The following is a 13679-nucleotide window of genomic DNA, read 5'->3' on the forward strand; positions in this document are numbered from 1 at the left end:
TATTTGCCCTGAACCAAACACGCGTTAAGTCTACCCATGAAGGGGTATCAGCAGATCCTAACCTTCTAAATAGAACAAAGTTTAGAGGGGGGGACACCGGAGCAATAGCCAACTTCAAATAGGTATTTCATAGTTTTTACTGCGTGTCGGTGTGTGTCAAACGGTCGATGTGATGGTCTCTGCGCCTCAACTGCAGATCATATAATCAGAGAGAATTGAGACGTTCTTGATTACGTTTTTGACCCCCATGAATGATACACAATGGAAATTGTTGTTTGGAAGGCTTGGATGTTCTCTAAATGCTAACTATTCTCTTGGCTTATCATTGAAAACTCGGTTTGGATGGCGGACCTTCTTAAGAGACGTGGATGGTCTAATGGAAAGGTTTGCCTCCTATGTCATTGTCATGATGAATTGACGTCCCATCATCTATTCAAATGCCGCTTCTTGGTTCGCGTTTGGAAAATGCTTAAGGATTGGGTTCATTTAATCTCTTGGAGTGGGTTTGATAGTGTGGACTGTGGAGGATTGGTGGACCTGCATGTTCTTTGCCCATTGGCAGAAGGAGGAAGGCTATAGCCTCTCTGCTTGTGCTAGTCACTTTGGATATTTGGAATGAGAGAAATGCAAGAACCTTCGAAAATGTGAGCACCATGTCAACCCTAATCTTCGATAGAATTAAGTCAGAAGCTAGAACACGGGTTATTGCCAGCGCAAAACATTTGCATCTTTTGATTGCGGCAGAGTAGACTTTATCTTACTGTGGTTATAACTCTAAAGCTTGGTTCTGTAATTTCTTACTAGCAAAAGTGCCCGTGCGTTGCATCGGGAGAAAAGAATCCCTGTACATGCCACTCGATGCCGCATTGCCCACACTAATGCTTATATTTCTGTGCCCTAGATGGTTACAGCTAGAGGCACTCCACACGTCGCCCTTGAGCACATGAGGAGTCAGCGAGGTGCTTCTCCTAATACTGGCATCCCCGAGAGGTGACCCTCGATTGGTTTGGAGGCGGGCATAAGGAACCTAGTACTGACGTGGGAGCCCATGGTCAAGCCTGGAGGTGTTGCCATAGAAGACAGAGTTCCATCGGTTCTTGATAACTTATGGTGTGGGTTTGCGGCCGGATAGTTCTTTGTTTTTCACCGATGTTTCGACTAATGCGGTAACTCTCTCTCTCTCTCTCTCTCTCTCTCAACACGGATATTCAAATAATATTCCTTAACAATTCATTAAAAACCACTTGATCAAGATTTGAACAAGATTTGAAGTATACGGATGTATTATGAACGATTTTTTCTTCCAACAATGACCGCAGTAAATTGTGAGGTGTGTTTCAGATGTTAAGTTTTTGCAAATCTCACTTTTTATACCCCATTCACATATATTAGCAATCTCAATAAATTGCAAGGTGTGTTTAAATTGAAACTTCAATTTTGCTTGAAAGAAATTATATTCAAGATTCGCAACACAAAAAGAACATTTATACCTAGACCAATTGGTGAAGCAAAGCTACAAAAAAACATGCATATATACAATCCTGTATGCTGACATCTTATTCAGGAAAAAAAATGAAATGCCAAAATCTTCCGAAAAACAGTTGACATCTTAAAAAGGATCTGCAAAGATAGGGATCCAGAAAAAACATAACGAACCAGCCGCCAAGTTTTTTTGTTGATGGATCGAACGTTTCTTGGATAACCAGGCAACATCCTCTGACCGCTCATTCGCAGCCTAGATTCTGCTCTTCTCGCTGTCCAGGGAATGATTTGCAGGATTCCCAGAAATTCGCCCTCTGTCATTGTATAGCCCTTGATCTGCACGGCTCTACCAACACAGTCTCTTAGTATCTTATTTGCTCACTACGTACATTCCTACTTTATTGTGAGACATATAGAGCAGTCGCAAGCAATTCAATGGAACAAATAAATATTCATAATGGAATGACTAAGAAATAAATATTTCGGAGTGGCCACTTCCATCAAACTTCTGGATCATTGGAAGTGCAAAAGAAGATGTGAAAACATTGATCTAACAACAATATGTATTTTTAGGCGAACTAAGATAAGACGCTGACAAGAAACTTGTAGAGGGAAAAGCGAATCACCTCCAGCCCCGCATCAGGCTCTACTCCGCCTATTGCAAGCCCTCATCATCTGCCTAATTCATGAGCAACAACTGAGTCTTGTGGAGCACCTAAGCGTGATACATCTTAACATTGAAACGGACTCACAGCTGCTGATGTTTGCGCTGAACCAAAGAGGAGCAGATTCATCTTCCCAAGCAGTGAGCACCGATGATGTAAAGTTCCAAATACGTACTACCTTCTCCCGCTGCAATGTTCTAGCAGATAAGGTACCAGATAAGGAGGAAAAAAAATCCTACGAACTGCTACTGCCTGGTTTCTCCGATATCTTGTAGATTAGAGGCTTGCCCATACAACTGAAACAAGCTTCACGGGGTTGTAGATGAAGACCAGTAATCTTCTCGCATTGGCGGCATGAACTAAAAAGATCTAGCAGCACCCAACAGACAGACGCTCGCTGATCGAGACACGATTAGAGGCAGTCATGATGCACAAATTGGTGAGGAAAATCGTGGGCTCCCCGGTCTGAATTGTGAGATCTAAAGGATTTCGACCTTTGGGATTTTGGCCCGTATTTGAAATTCTTCATGGATGAAGCGGATGCAGCCGCTGCAGCCACAAGGATGGAGGAGGGGTCCGGCCGCCTCGATCTGGAGCCGCCAAACGCGCCACTGCTCCGCCTACTCGTCACGACGTTGTCGAAGGCGTGACTACAGAGGGCGGCCCTTCTCGATTTGAGGCGCGGCGGCTTCGGCCAGATCCGGTGATTATGCAAGAAATCACGGACATAGCACAGGGGATATATATGGGCGGATTATCGTGGGGAGAGGGAAAGAAATCAATCAAATCTGTAGGAAGAAAAAATCACGGTCGATCGGGAATCCGTACTCAGCTTGGGATGTTTGGATTTGGATTGGAATACGAAGTTCGGGAGCACGAGGGTCCCTAGACGGTTAGAAGTGGGGAAAAGAAAAGACCATGAACCGGTACAATGGCATTGGGTGGTATTATGTGATTTGGTGGGAGGGCAAAATCGTCTAAAAATAAGTTGGACGAAAATTTTGGCAGAAACCTTAGCTCCTTTATTATTAGGTATAGATTGAATGAATTAAGACAAATAGATTTTTTTAAAAGATCGTAGCACTGGTACTTACCAACTGCCAACAAAGCCATATGTGTACCATGCACTATGCCATGTGATGGCGCGTGCCACGCCAAAGGAAAAACATGCATGCAGGTGCACCCACAGGTCATGTGTGCTTCTGAGAACAAACTGCATTTCTTGCTCTGAATGTCCCAAGTCCCCGATTGACTATAACGCGCGCGTCTGCTGTTACTCACTTACTCTATTAAGCACCAAACCGTACAACGACAAGCTCCCGTTGGATTCCGAATTCTGAAGTTTTGATGAAATTTACAGCAAAAGATCGATGTACAGCATACTGCATGGAAAATGTATTGCAAGAGAGAAACGATGTGTCATCCAGTAAGAGAGAGAGACTGATAGACGAACTAATTACAAGCTCCCAATTGCTTGCCAACTCTGAACCTCTGATAAAGTCTTACAATAACTCTGAAGCTGTGAATGCCTGCAGCAATGTCAGGATGTGAACTCTGAATCTTTCCTGCTCCGATCTGCAGTGGCTTGCTTGCATTGTTGCCGCTGCATTGAGGTCATCGTGCGACTTTGTGACTATGAATAGTAATAGCACAGCATCTGCATGCATATGCATTGCATCTCATGAACTCCGCGCTCAAAGGGCGTGAAACAAAAGAAAGAAAAGATTGTTGCAGTTCGAGCACTGTTGATCAGGATCAATCGCCCTTTAATTGCACGCGAGATGCCATGATAGGCGCCTGACGGACCAGCGCCACGCACATGTCTTTGTAGCGCAAAGATCTACTGCAACTACTATCCAAGAATGAGGAAAGAAATGGGAAATACCTACTGCGACCAAAGAACAGTCGAGCATGGCCGTTTTCAGGACAACTGTTGGATCAGCTTGCCTGCGGCATAGATTCCTGGCGCATTGCAAGGATAACACAGGATGCCGAGAGAAGCACGGCGACTTCCAAGCCGGCCTGTCAGTGTAGCAGAGCATGGTCTCTGGGACTGCACCATGGACGAGCACAGGCTTGTCCCCCAAAAAGGATTGACTCAGTTCGTTTTGTTATAAACACGTAGGTAAAGAGGGTAGATGTAGGTCAAATTAACATACAGGGGACGAAAGAATTTTAACTTGAGTGAGACATGAAATGAGGGTTTCCATGCCTCCCATCGGCCAGCGAAAGCCACTAATCTGCCTCGCCTCCTGGCCTTAGGAACATAAAGGTGTGGTGGATCTTAGTCCTTATCGGTGGAGGGCTAGCTTTATCTTTTGTTGTTATTTTTTTCGGTATGTTTAAGGTTGTGTCATATTTAGAAAGGTGCGACGGTGACGGTACACTGAAGATGGAATAATTCCTCCGGTCTAGCCTATGTTCTGATGATGCTTCTAACGTCGTCGAAGGGCGTGAGGAGGCTTGTCTCTAGTGGATCTCACTGGATTTGGTTCGAGTTCCTTCTAATCCACACTTCTCATCATCGGCCATGGTTGTTGCTCTTGTGCGTTCATCATTGAGGGTGTGTTTGGTTTGGGAACCAAGTAGAATGTAACGTCATAGTTCCATTTCGGATGAACGGTTTGATTCCATCCTTGTGTTTGGTTTGAGCTGAAAGATATAATGGGTTGATTCCATTCTCGTGTTTGGTTGGAGAGTGGAAGGAAACAGATTCTAGGAATAGAATATGTGAGAATGCATGAGATGTGTTTAGCAGAAAAAGTTGTAAGAGAATAGAGGAGGTAGGTGAGCATGGGTGACTTTAGCATAGAGGAACGGAAAGATTCCACCAATTCTGAGGTATGAGTGCATTCCAGATCTAAAGGGTATATTCTCTTTTGAGAAACAACATCGTTCCATTCCATTTCTCAACTGAACATGGGAACGGAGTGTAGGTGTGGAACCATCTATTACATTCCACTTCATTAGAGCCTTAGCACGACGATTTTTTATTTTTCTACTACAATAACCTCTACTACGATAAGCTTTATCCGGTTTCAATGAGAGATGAGCGAGGACGGCGGCAAGCCTTTGGCCTGTTTGATTACTTGTAGATTGGTGGACTTTTCGCCAAAAAAATATTCTCAAAAAACCCTCCAATGAGAAGAATAAAAAATACAGGCGTAAAAGTTTGACCAAGAATATATACCCAAAGATGAAGATCGGTAAAACCCTCCAAATCAGTATTAATAAATTCGTCCTACAATGCATATTTCGTAACATACTAATTCAATATTATACGTGTTAATATTTTCTTCGATATATTTTGTCAAAATTTGAAAACATTAACTTTGTGACTAAGTTTATATGTACTTTTAATGGAACGGAGGGAGTAACATGGAAAAGTTAACAGAACGTCGAAGATTTTCGCACATTCATCCCATCCCAAGGACAGGACCCGCTCTGTTCATTAGAAATTAACCTTTATATAGATTTACTACATCACAGTGTAAGAGCATCTCTCCAGCGTGTCCCTTAAAGTGTCCCCCTAATCGCACCGGATTGAGCGTTTAGGGGACATGTTTCGTTCGTGCCGTGCAAACAAAATTTCGGAAATTTTAAACTTGAGCGAGATTCGATTAGATTCGTCCAAACTTGGCATATATTACATAGATTCGAACGAAATTTGACTAAATTTAAACTAAACCTAATCTAGAAGTACTTGCGGCGGCCGGAGGCGTCGTAGTACTGGTGGAAGTTGTACATGTCGTCGGTGACGACCTCCTGCTTGACGCGCTCGTCGACGGGCTCGTCCTTCACCAAGCCGCTTGGTTCTGCCTCGCCGTCGTCGGTGAGGTCAACGAGCGGCTTGCCGGAGTCACGGATAGACATGGTGATCGCCATGTCAAAGTCGCCCCTCCAGGCGTCCTTGTCGTTCATCGACGCCAAGCACGCCGCCCGCAGCCCTGGGCAGTCTTCGGGGTCGTCGCTGCTGGCGATGAGCCGCTGCTGCCGCTCGTACTCCGCCAGCAGTACCGCTGATACGTCTCCGACGTATCGATAATTTCTTATGTTCCATGCCACATTATTGATGTTATCTACATGTTTTATGCACACTTTATGTCATATTCGTGCATTTTCTGGAACTAACCTATTAACAAGATGCCGAAGTGTCAGTTGCTGTTTTCTGCTGTTTTTGGTTTCAGAAATCCTAGTAAGAAAATATTCTCGGAATTGGACGAAATCAAAGCCCAGGGGCCTATTTTTCCACGAAGCTTCCAGAAGTCCGAAGGAGAGACGAAGAGGGGCCACGAGGGGGCCACACCCTAGGGCGGCGCGGCCCCCCCCCCCCGTGGCCGCGCGGCCCGGTGGTGTGGGGCCCCCGGGCCGCCTCTTGACCTGCCCGTCCGCCGACAAATAGCCTCCGTGACGAAACCCCCAGTACCGAGAGCCACGATACGGAAAACCTTCCAGAGACGCCGCCAACGCCGATCCCATCTCGGGGGATCCAGGAGATCGCCTCCGGCACCCTGCCGGAGAGGGGAATCATCTCCCGGAGGACTCTACGCCGCCATGGTCGCCTCCGGTGTGATGTGTGAGTAGTCTACCCCTGGACTATGGGTCCATAGCAGTAGCTAGATGGTTGTCTTCTCCCCATTGTGCTATCATTGTCGGATCTTGTGAGCTGCCTAACATGATCAAGATCATCTATCTGTAATTCTATATGTTGCGTTTGTTGGGATCCGATGAATAGAGAATACTTGTTATGTTGATTATCAAAGTTTATCTACGTGTTGTTTATGATCTTGCATGCTCTCCGTTACTAGTAGATGCTCTGGCCAAGTAGATGCTTGTAACTCCAAGAGGGAGTACTTATGCTCGATAGTGGGTTCATGCCTGCATTGACACCTGGGACAGTGACAGAAAGTTCTAAGGTTGTGTTGTGCTGTTGCCACTAGGGATAAAACATTGATGCTATGTCTAAGGATGTAGTTGTTGATTACATTACGCACCATACTTAATGCAATTGTCTGTTGCTTTGCAACTTAATACTGGAGGGGGTTCGGATGATAACCTGAAGGTGGACTTTTTAGGCATAGATGCAGTTGGATGGCGGTCTATGTACTTTGTCGTAATGCCCAATTAAATCTCACTATACTCATCATGATATGTATGTGCATTGTCATGCTCTCTTTATTTGTCAATTGCCCAACTGTAATTTGTTCACCCAACATGCTGTTTGTCTTATGGGAGAGACACCTCTAGTGAACTGTGGACCCCGGTCCAATTCTCTTTACTGAAATACAATCTACTGCAATACTTGTTCTACTGTTTTCTGCAAACAATCATCTTCCACACAATACGGTTAATCCTTTGTTACAGCAAGCCGGTGAGATTGACAACCTCACTGTTTCGTTGGGGCAAAGTACTTTGGTTGTGTTGTGCAGGTTCCACGTTGGCGCCGGAATCCCTGGTGTTGCGCCGCACTACATCCCGCCGCCATCAACCTTCAACGTGCTTCTTGGCTCCTCCTGGTTCGATAAACCTTGGTTTCTTTCTGAGGGAAAATTTGCTGCTGTGCGCATCATACCTTCCTCTTGGGGTTCCCAACGAACGTGTGAGTTACACGCCATCAAGCTCTTTTTCTGGCGCCGTTGCCGGGGAGATCAAGACACGCTGCAAGGGGAGTCTCCACTTCTCAATCTCTTTACTTTGTTTTTGTCTTGCTTAGTTTTATTTACTACTTTGTTTGCTGCACTAAATCAAAATACAAAAAAATTAGTTGCTAGTTTTACTTTATTTGCTATCTTGTTCTCCATATTAAAAACACAAAAAAATTAGTTACTTGTTTTACTTTACTTAATATCATGCATGTTTTTATTACACTAGTTTGGCATAATGGACAAGAATGAGCTTCTATTTCTATTTCCTGATTTAAAACATGGATTGTTTGATGCGAAAATTAAAAAACCTATGGAATCTTATTTGCATGCTGGTAGTAATATTAGTATGAACGCTTTGAACACCATTGTTGATAATAATATAGAAAGTTCTAAGCTTGGGGAAGCTGGTTTGCATGATATTTTTAGTCCCCCAAGCATTGAGGAGAAAATTTACTTTGATGATATTTTGCCTCCTATTTATGATGATGATAGTAGTCTTTTGTTACCACCTGTTATGGAGGAGAAATTTGATTATGATTACAATATGCCTCCTATATATGATAGCTACTTTGTTGAATTTGCTCCCACTACAACTAATAAAATTGATTATGCTTATGTGGAGAGTAATGATACTTTTATGCATGTGAATAAGAATGCTTTATGTGATATTTATATTGTTGAGTTTGCTCATGACACTACTGAAAGTTATTATGAGAGAGGAAAATATGGTTGCAAAAATTTTCATGTTACTAAAACACCTCTCTATGTGCTGAAATTTTTGAAGCTACACTTGTTTTATCTTCCTATGCTTGTTACTTTGCTCTTCATGAATTTATTTGTGTACAAGATTCCTTTGCATAGGAAGCATGTTAGACTTAAATGTGTTTCTAATTTGCCTCTTGATGCTCTCTTTTGCTTCAAATATTATTTCTTGCGGGAGCATCATTAAAACTGTTGAGCCCATCTTAATGGCTATAAATAAAGAACTTCTTGGGAGATAACCCATGTGTTATTTTACCTACAGTACTTTGTTTTTATTTTGTGTCTTGGAAGTTGTTTACTACTGTAGCAACCTCTCCTTATCTTAGTTTTGTATTTTGTTGTGCCAAGTTAAGCCGTTGATAGAAAAGTAAGTACTAGATTTGGATTACTGCACAGTTCCAGATTTCTTTGTTGTCACGAATCTGGGTCCACCTCCCTGTAGGTAGCTCAGAAAATTAAGCCAATTTACGTGCATGATCCTCAGATATGTACGCAACTTTCATTCAATTTGAGAATTTTCATTTGAGCAAGTCTGGTGCCATTTTAAAATTCGTCAATACGAACTGTTCTGTTTTGATAGATTCTGCCTTTTATTTCGCATTGCCTCTTTTGCTATGTTGGATGAATTTCTTTGATCCACTAATGTCCAGTAGCATTATGCAATGTCCAGAAGTGTTAAGAATGATTGTGTCACCTCTGAATATGTTAATTTATATTGTGCACTAACCGTCTAATGAGTTGTTTCGAGTTTGGTGTGGAGGAAGTTTTCAAGGATCAAGAGAGGAGTATGATGCAACATGATCAAGGAGAGTGAAAGCTCTAAGCTTGGGGATGCCCCGGTGGTTCACCCCTGCATATATTAAGAAGACTCAAGCGTCTAAGCTTGGGGATGCCCAAGGCATCCCCTTCTTCATCGACAACATTATCAGGTTCCTCCCCTGAAACTATATTTTTATTCCATCACATCTTATGTGCTTTTTCTTGGAGCGTCGGTTTGTTTTTGTTTTTTGTTTTGTTTGAATAAAATGGATCCTAGCATTCACTTTATGGGAGAGAGACACGCTCCGCTGTAGCATATGGACAAGTATGTCCTTGGTTTCTACTCATAGTATTCATGGCGAAGTTTCTCCTTCGTTAAATTGTTATATGGTTGGAATTGGAAAATGATACATGTAGTAATTGCTATAAATGTCTTGGGTAATGTGATACTTGGCAATTGTTGTGCTCATGTTTAAGCTCTTGCATCATATGCTTTGCACCCATTAATGAAGAAATACATAGAGCATGCTAAAATTTGGTTTGCATATTTGGTTTCTCTAAGGTCTAGATAATTTCTAGTATTGAGTTTGAACAACAAGGAAGACGGTGTAGAGTCTTATAATGTTTTCAATATGTCTTTTATGTGAGTTTTGCTGCACCGGTTCATCCTTGTGTTTGTTTCAAATAAGCCTTGCTAGCCTAAACCTTGTATCGAGAGGGAATACTTCTCATGCATCCAAAATACTTGAGCCAACCACTATGCCATTTGTGTCCACCATACCTACCTACTACATGGTATTTTCCGCCATTCCAAAGTAAATTGCTTGAGTTCTACCTTTAAAATTCCATCATTCACCTTTGCAATATATAGCTCATGGGACAAATAGCTTAAAAACTATTGTGGTATTGAATATGTAATTATGCACTTTATCTCTTATTAAGTTGCTTGTTGTGCGATAACCATGTTTATCGGGACGCCATCAACTTTCATTGTTGAATTTCATGTGAGTTGCTATGCATGTTCGTCTTGTCTGAAGTAAGGGCGATCTACACTGAGTTGAATGGTTTGAGCATGCATATTGTTAGAGAAGAACATTGGGCCGCTAACTAAAGCCATGATCCATGGTGGAAGTTTCAGTTTTGGACAAACATCCTCAAAACTCTAATGAGAAAAGAATTAATTGTTGTTGAATGCTTAAAGCATTAAAAGAGGAGTCCATTATCTGTTGTCTATGTTGTCCCGGTATGGATGTCTAAGTTGAGAATAATCAAAAGCGAGAAATCCAGATGCGAGCTTTCTCCTTAGACCTTTGTACAAAGTGGCATAGAGGTACCCCTTTGTGAAACTTGGTTAAAGCATATGTATTGCGGTGATAATCCAGGTAGTCCAAGCTAATTAGGACAAGGTGCGGGCACTATTGGTACACTATGCATGAGGCTTGCAACTTATAAGATATAATTTATATGATGCATATGCTTTATTACTACCGTTGACAAAATTGTTTCATGTTTTCAAAATCAAAGCTCTAGCACAAATATAGCAATCGATGCTTTTCCTCTATGAGGACCATTCTTTTACTTTCAATGTTGAGTCAGTTCACCTATTTCTCTCCACCTCAAGAAGCAAACACTTGTGTGAACTGTGCATTGATTCCTACATACTTGCTTATTGCACTTATTATATTACTCTATGTTGACAATATCCATGAGATATACATGTTACAAGTTGAAAGCAACCGCTGAAACTTAATCTTCTTTTGTGTTGCTTCAATGCCTTTACTTTGAATTATTGCTTTATGAGTTAACTCTTATGCAAGACTTATTGATGCTTGTCTTGAAGTGCTATTCATGAAAAGTCTTTGCTTTATGATTCACTTGTTTACTCATGTCATATACATTGTTTTGATCGCTGCATTCACTACATATGCTTTACAAATAGTATGATCAAGATTATGATGGCATGTCACTCCAGAAATTATCTGTGTTATCGTTTTACCTGCTTGGGACGAGCAGAACTAAGATTGGGGATGCTGATACGTCTCCGACGTATCGATAATTTCTTATGTTCCATGCCACATTATTGATGTTATCTACATGTTTTATGCACACTTTATGTCATATTCGTGCATTTTCTGGAACTAACCTATTAACAAGATGCCGAAGTGCCGATTCTTTGTTTTCTGCTGTTTTTGGTTTCAGAAATCCTAGTAAGGAAATATTCTCGGAATTGGACAAAATCAAAGCCCAGGGGCCTATTTTTCCACGAAGCTTCCGTAAGTCCGAAGGAGAGACGAAGAGGGGCCACGAGGGGCCACACCCTAGGCGGCGCGGCCCCCCTTGGCCGCGCGGCCCCGTGGTGTGGGGCCCCGTGCCGCCTCTTGACCTGCCCTTCCGCCTACAAATAGCCTCCGTGACGAAACCCCCAGGACCGAGAGCCACGATACGGAAAACCTTCCAGAGACGCCGCCAACGCCGATCCCATCTCGGGGGATCCAGGAGATCGCCTCCGGCACCCTGCCGGAGAGGGGAATCATCTCCCGGAGGACTCTACGCCGCCATGGTCGCCTCCGGTGTGATGTGTGAGTAGTCTACCCCTGGACTATGGGTCCATAGCAGTAGCTAGATGGTTGTCTTCTCCCCATTGTGCTATCATTGTCGGATCTTGTGAGCTGCCTAACATGATCAAGATCATCTATCTGTAATTCTATATGTTGCGTTTGTTGGGATCCGATGAATAGAGAATACTTGTTATGTTGATTATCAAAGTTTATCTACGTGTTGTTTATGATCTTGCATGCTCTCCGTTACTAGTAGATGCTCTGGCCAAGTAGATGCTTGTAACTCCAAGAGGGAGTACTTATGCTCGATAGTGGGTTCATGCCTGCATTGACACTGGGACGATGTAAAAGTTCTAAGGTTGTGTTGTGCTGTTGCCACTAGGGATAAAACATTGATGCTATGTCTAAGGATGTAGTTGTTGATTACATTACGCACCATACTTAATGCAATTGTTTGTTGCTTTGCAACTTAATACTGGAGGGGGTTCGGATGATAACCTGAAGGTGGACTTTTTAGGCATAGATGCAGTTGGATGGCGGTCTATGTACTTTGTCGTAATGCCCAATTAAATCTCACTATACTCATCATGATATGTATGTGCATTGTCATGCTCTCTTTATTTGTCAATTGCCCAACTGTAATTTGTTCACCCAACATGCTGTTTGTCTTATGGGAGAGACACCTCTAGTGAACTGTGGACCCCGGTCCAATTCTCTTTACTGAAATACAATCTACTGCAATACTTGTTCTACTGTTTTCTGCAAACAATCATCTTCCACACAATACGGTTAATCCTTTGTTACAGCAAGCCGGTGAGATTGACAACCTCACTGTTTCGTTGGGGCAAAGTACTTTGGTTTTGTTGTGCAGGTTCCACGTTGGCGCCGGAATCCCTGGTGTTGCGCCGCACTACATCCCGCCGCCATCAACCTTCAACGTGCTTCTTGGCTCCTCCTGGTTCGATAAACCTTGGTTTCTTTCTGAGGGAAAACTTGCTGCTGTGCGCATCATACCTTCCTCTTGGGGTTCCCAACGAACGTGTGAGTTACACGCCATCAGCCGCCTGCGACGCTTCCTCCGGCTCCTCCTTCACCTCCGGCTTCGGGATGAGGAGGGCACCGCCACGCCTCTCTTGCTGACGCCGGCTGCCGCTGCCGCCACGCCTCGTGTTGACGGGCGTCGCCAGCTCCTCCTTCACCACGCGTTTGGGGACACTGTGGGGCGCCGAGCGGTACGACGAGGACGACGTCGATCGGGCCGGTCCTGAGGAAGAAGAGTTCAAGGAGGACGAGTACGTCGTCCTCCTCGGCTGCCATTGTGGTGGTTCTCCTCGAAGAGACGGTGGCGGCGGTGAGTTGAGCCCGCCGGGCCTTGATGCCGTCCCTCCATTGGTCCGTGCCCGGCTTCGGAGGCAGCGGGACGCCAAAGCCCTTCACGGCCATCTTCCTGCCGCCGCTGCTTGGCAGCCGCATGTCCGGCGGGACTGGATGTCGGGCGTGGTACAGCGCCCACGCCTCCGCCACGGTTAGGCTGCCGCGGCCGAAGCCACGGCGATCTTGCGGGAGGACGAGGTCGACATTGTTTGGAGCGGCGAGGAGGGCGCGGCGACGAGAAGGTTTGGGAGCGGTGAGAGATTGGGACGAACCGCAGGGCGTCTTATTAATGTACAGCGGCGGCAGTGGGTGGTTGCACGTAATTACGCCGGCGCGGACGGCCACGCGGCCATGCATGACGAACGCATCCCTGCGTCGCCTGGGAAACCAGGGACGCCATTAACGTCGCTTGACCAAAGGTAGGCGACGGGGTT

The sequence above is a fragment of the Lolium perenne genome, chromosome 1 (genome assembly GCF_019359855.2).
Source record: "Lolium perenne isolate Kyuss_39 chromosome 1, Kyuss_2.0, whole genome shotgun sequence".
NCBI lineage: Eukaryota > Viridiplantae > Streptophyta > Magnoliopsida > Poales > Poaceae > Lolium > Lolium perenne.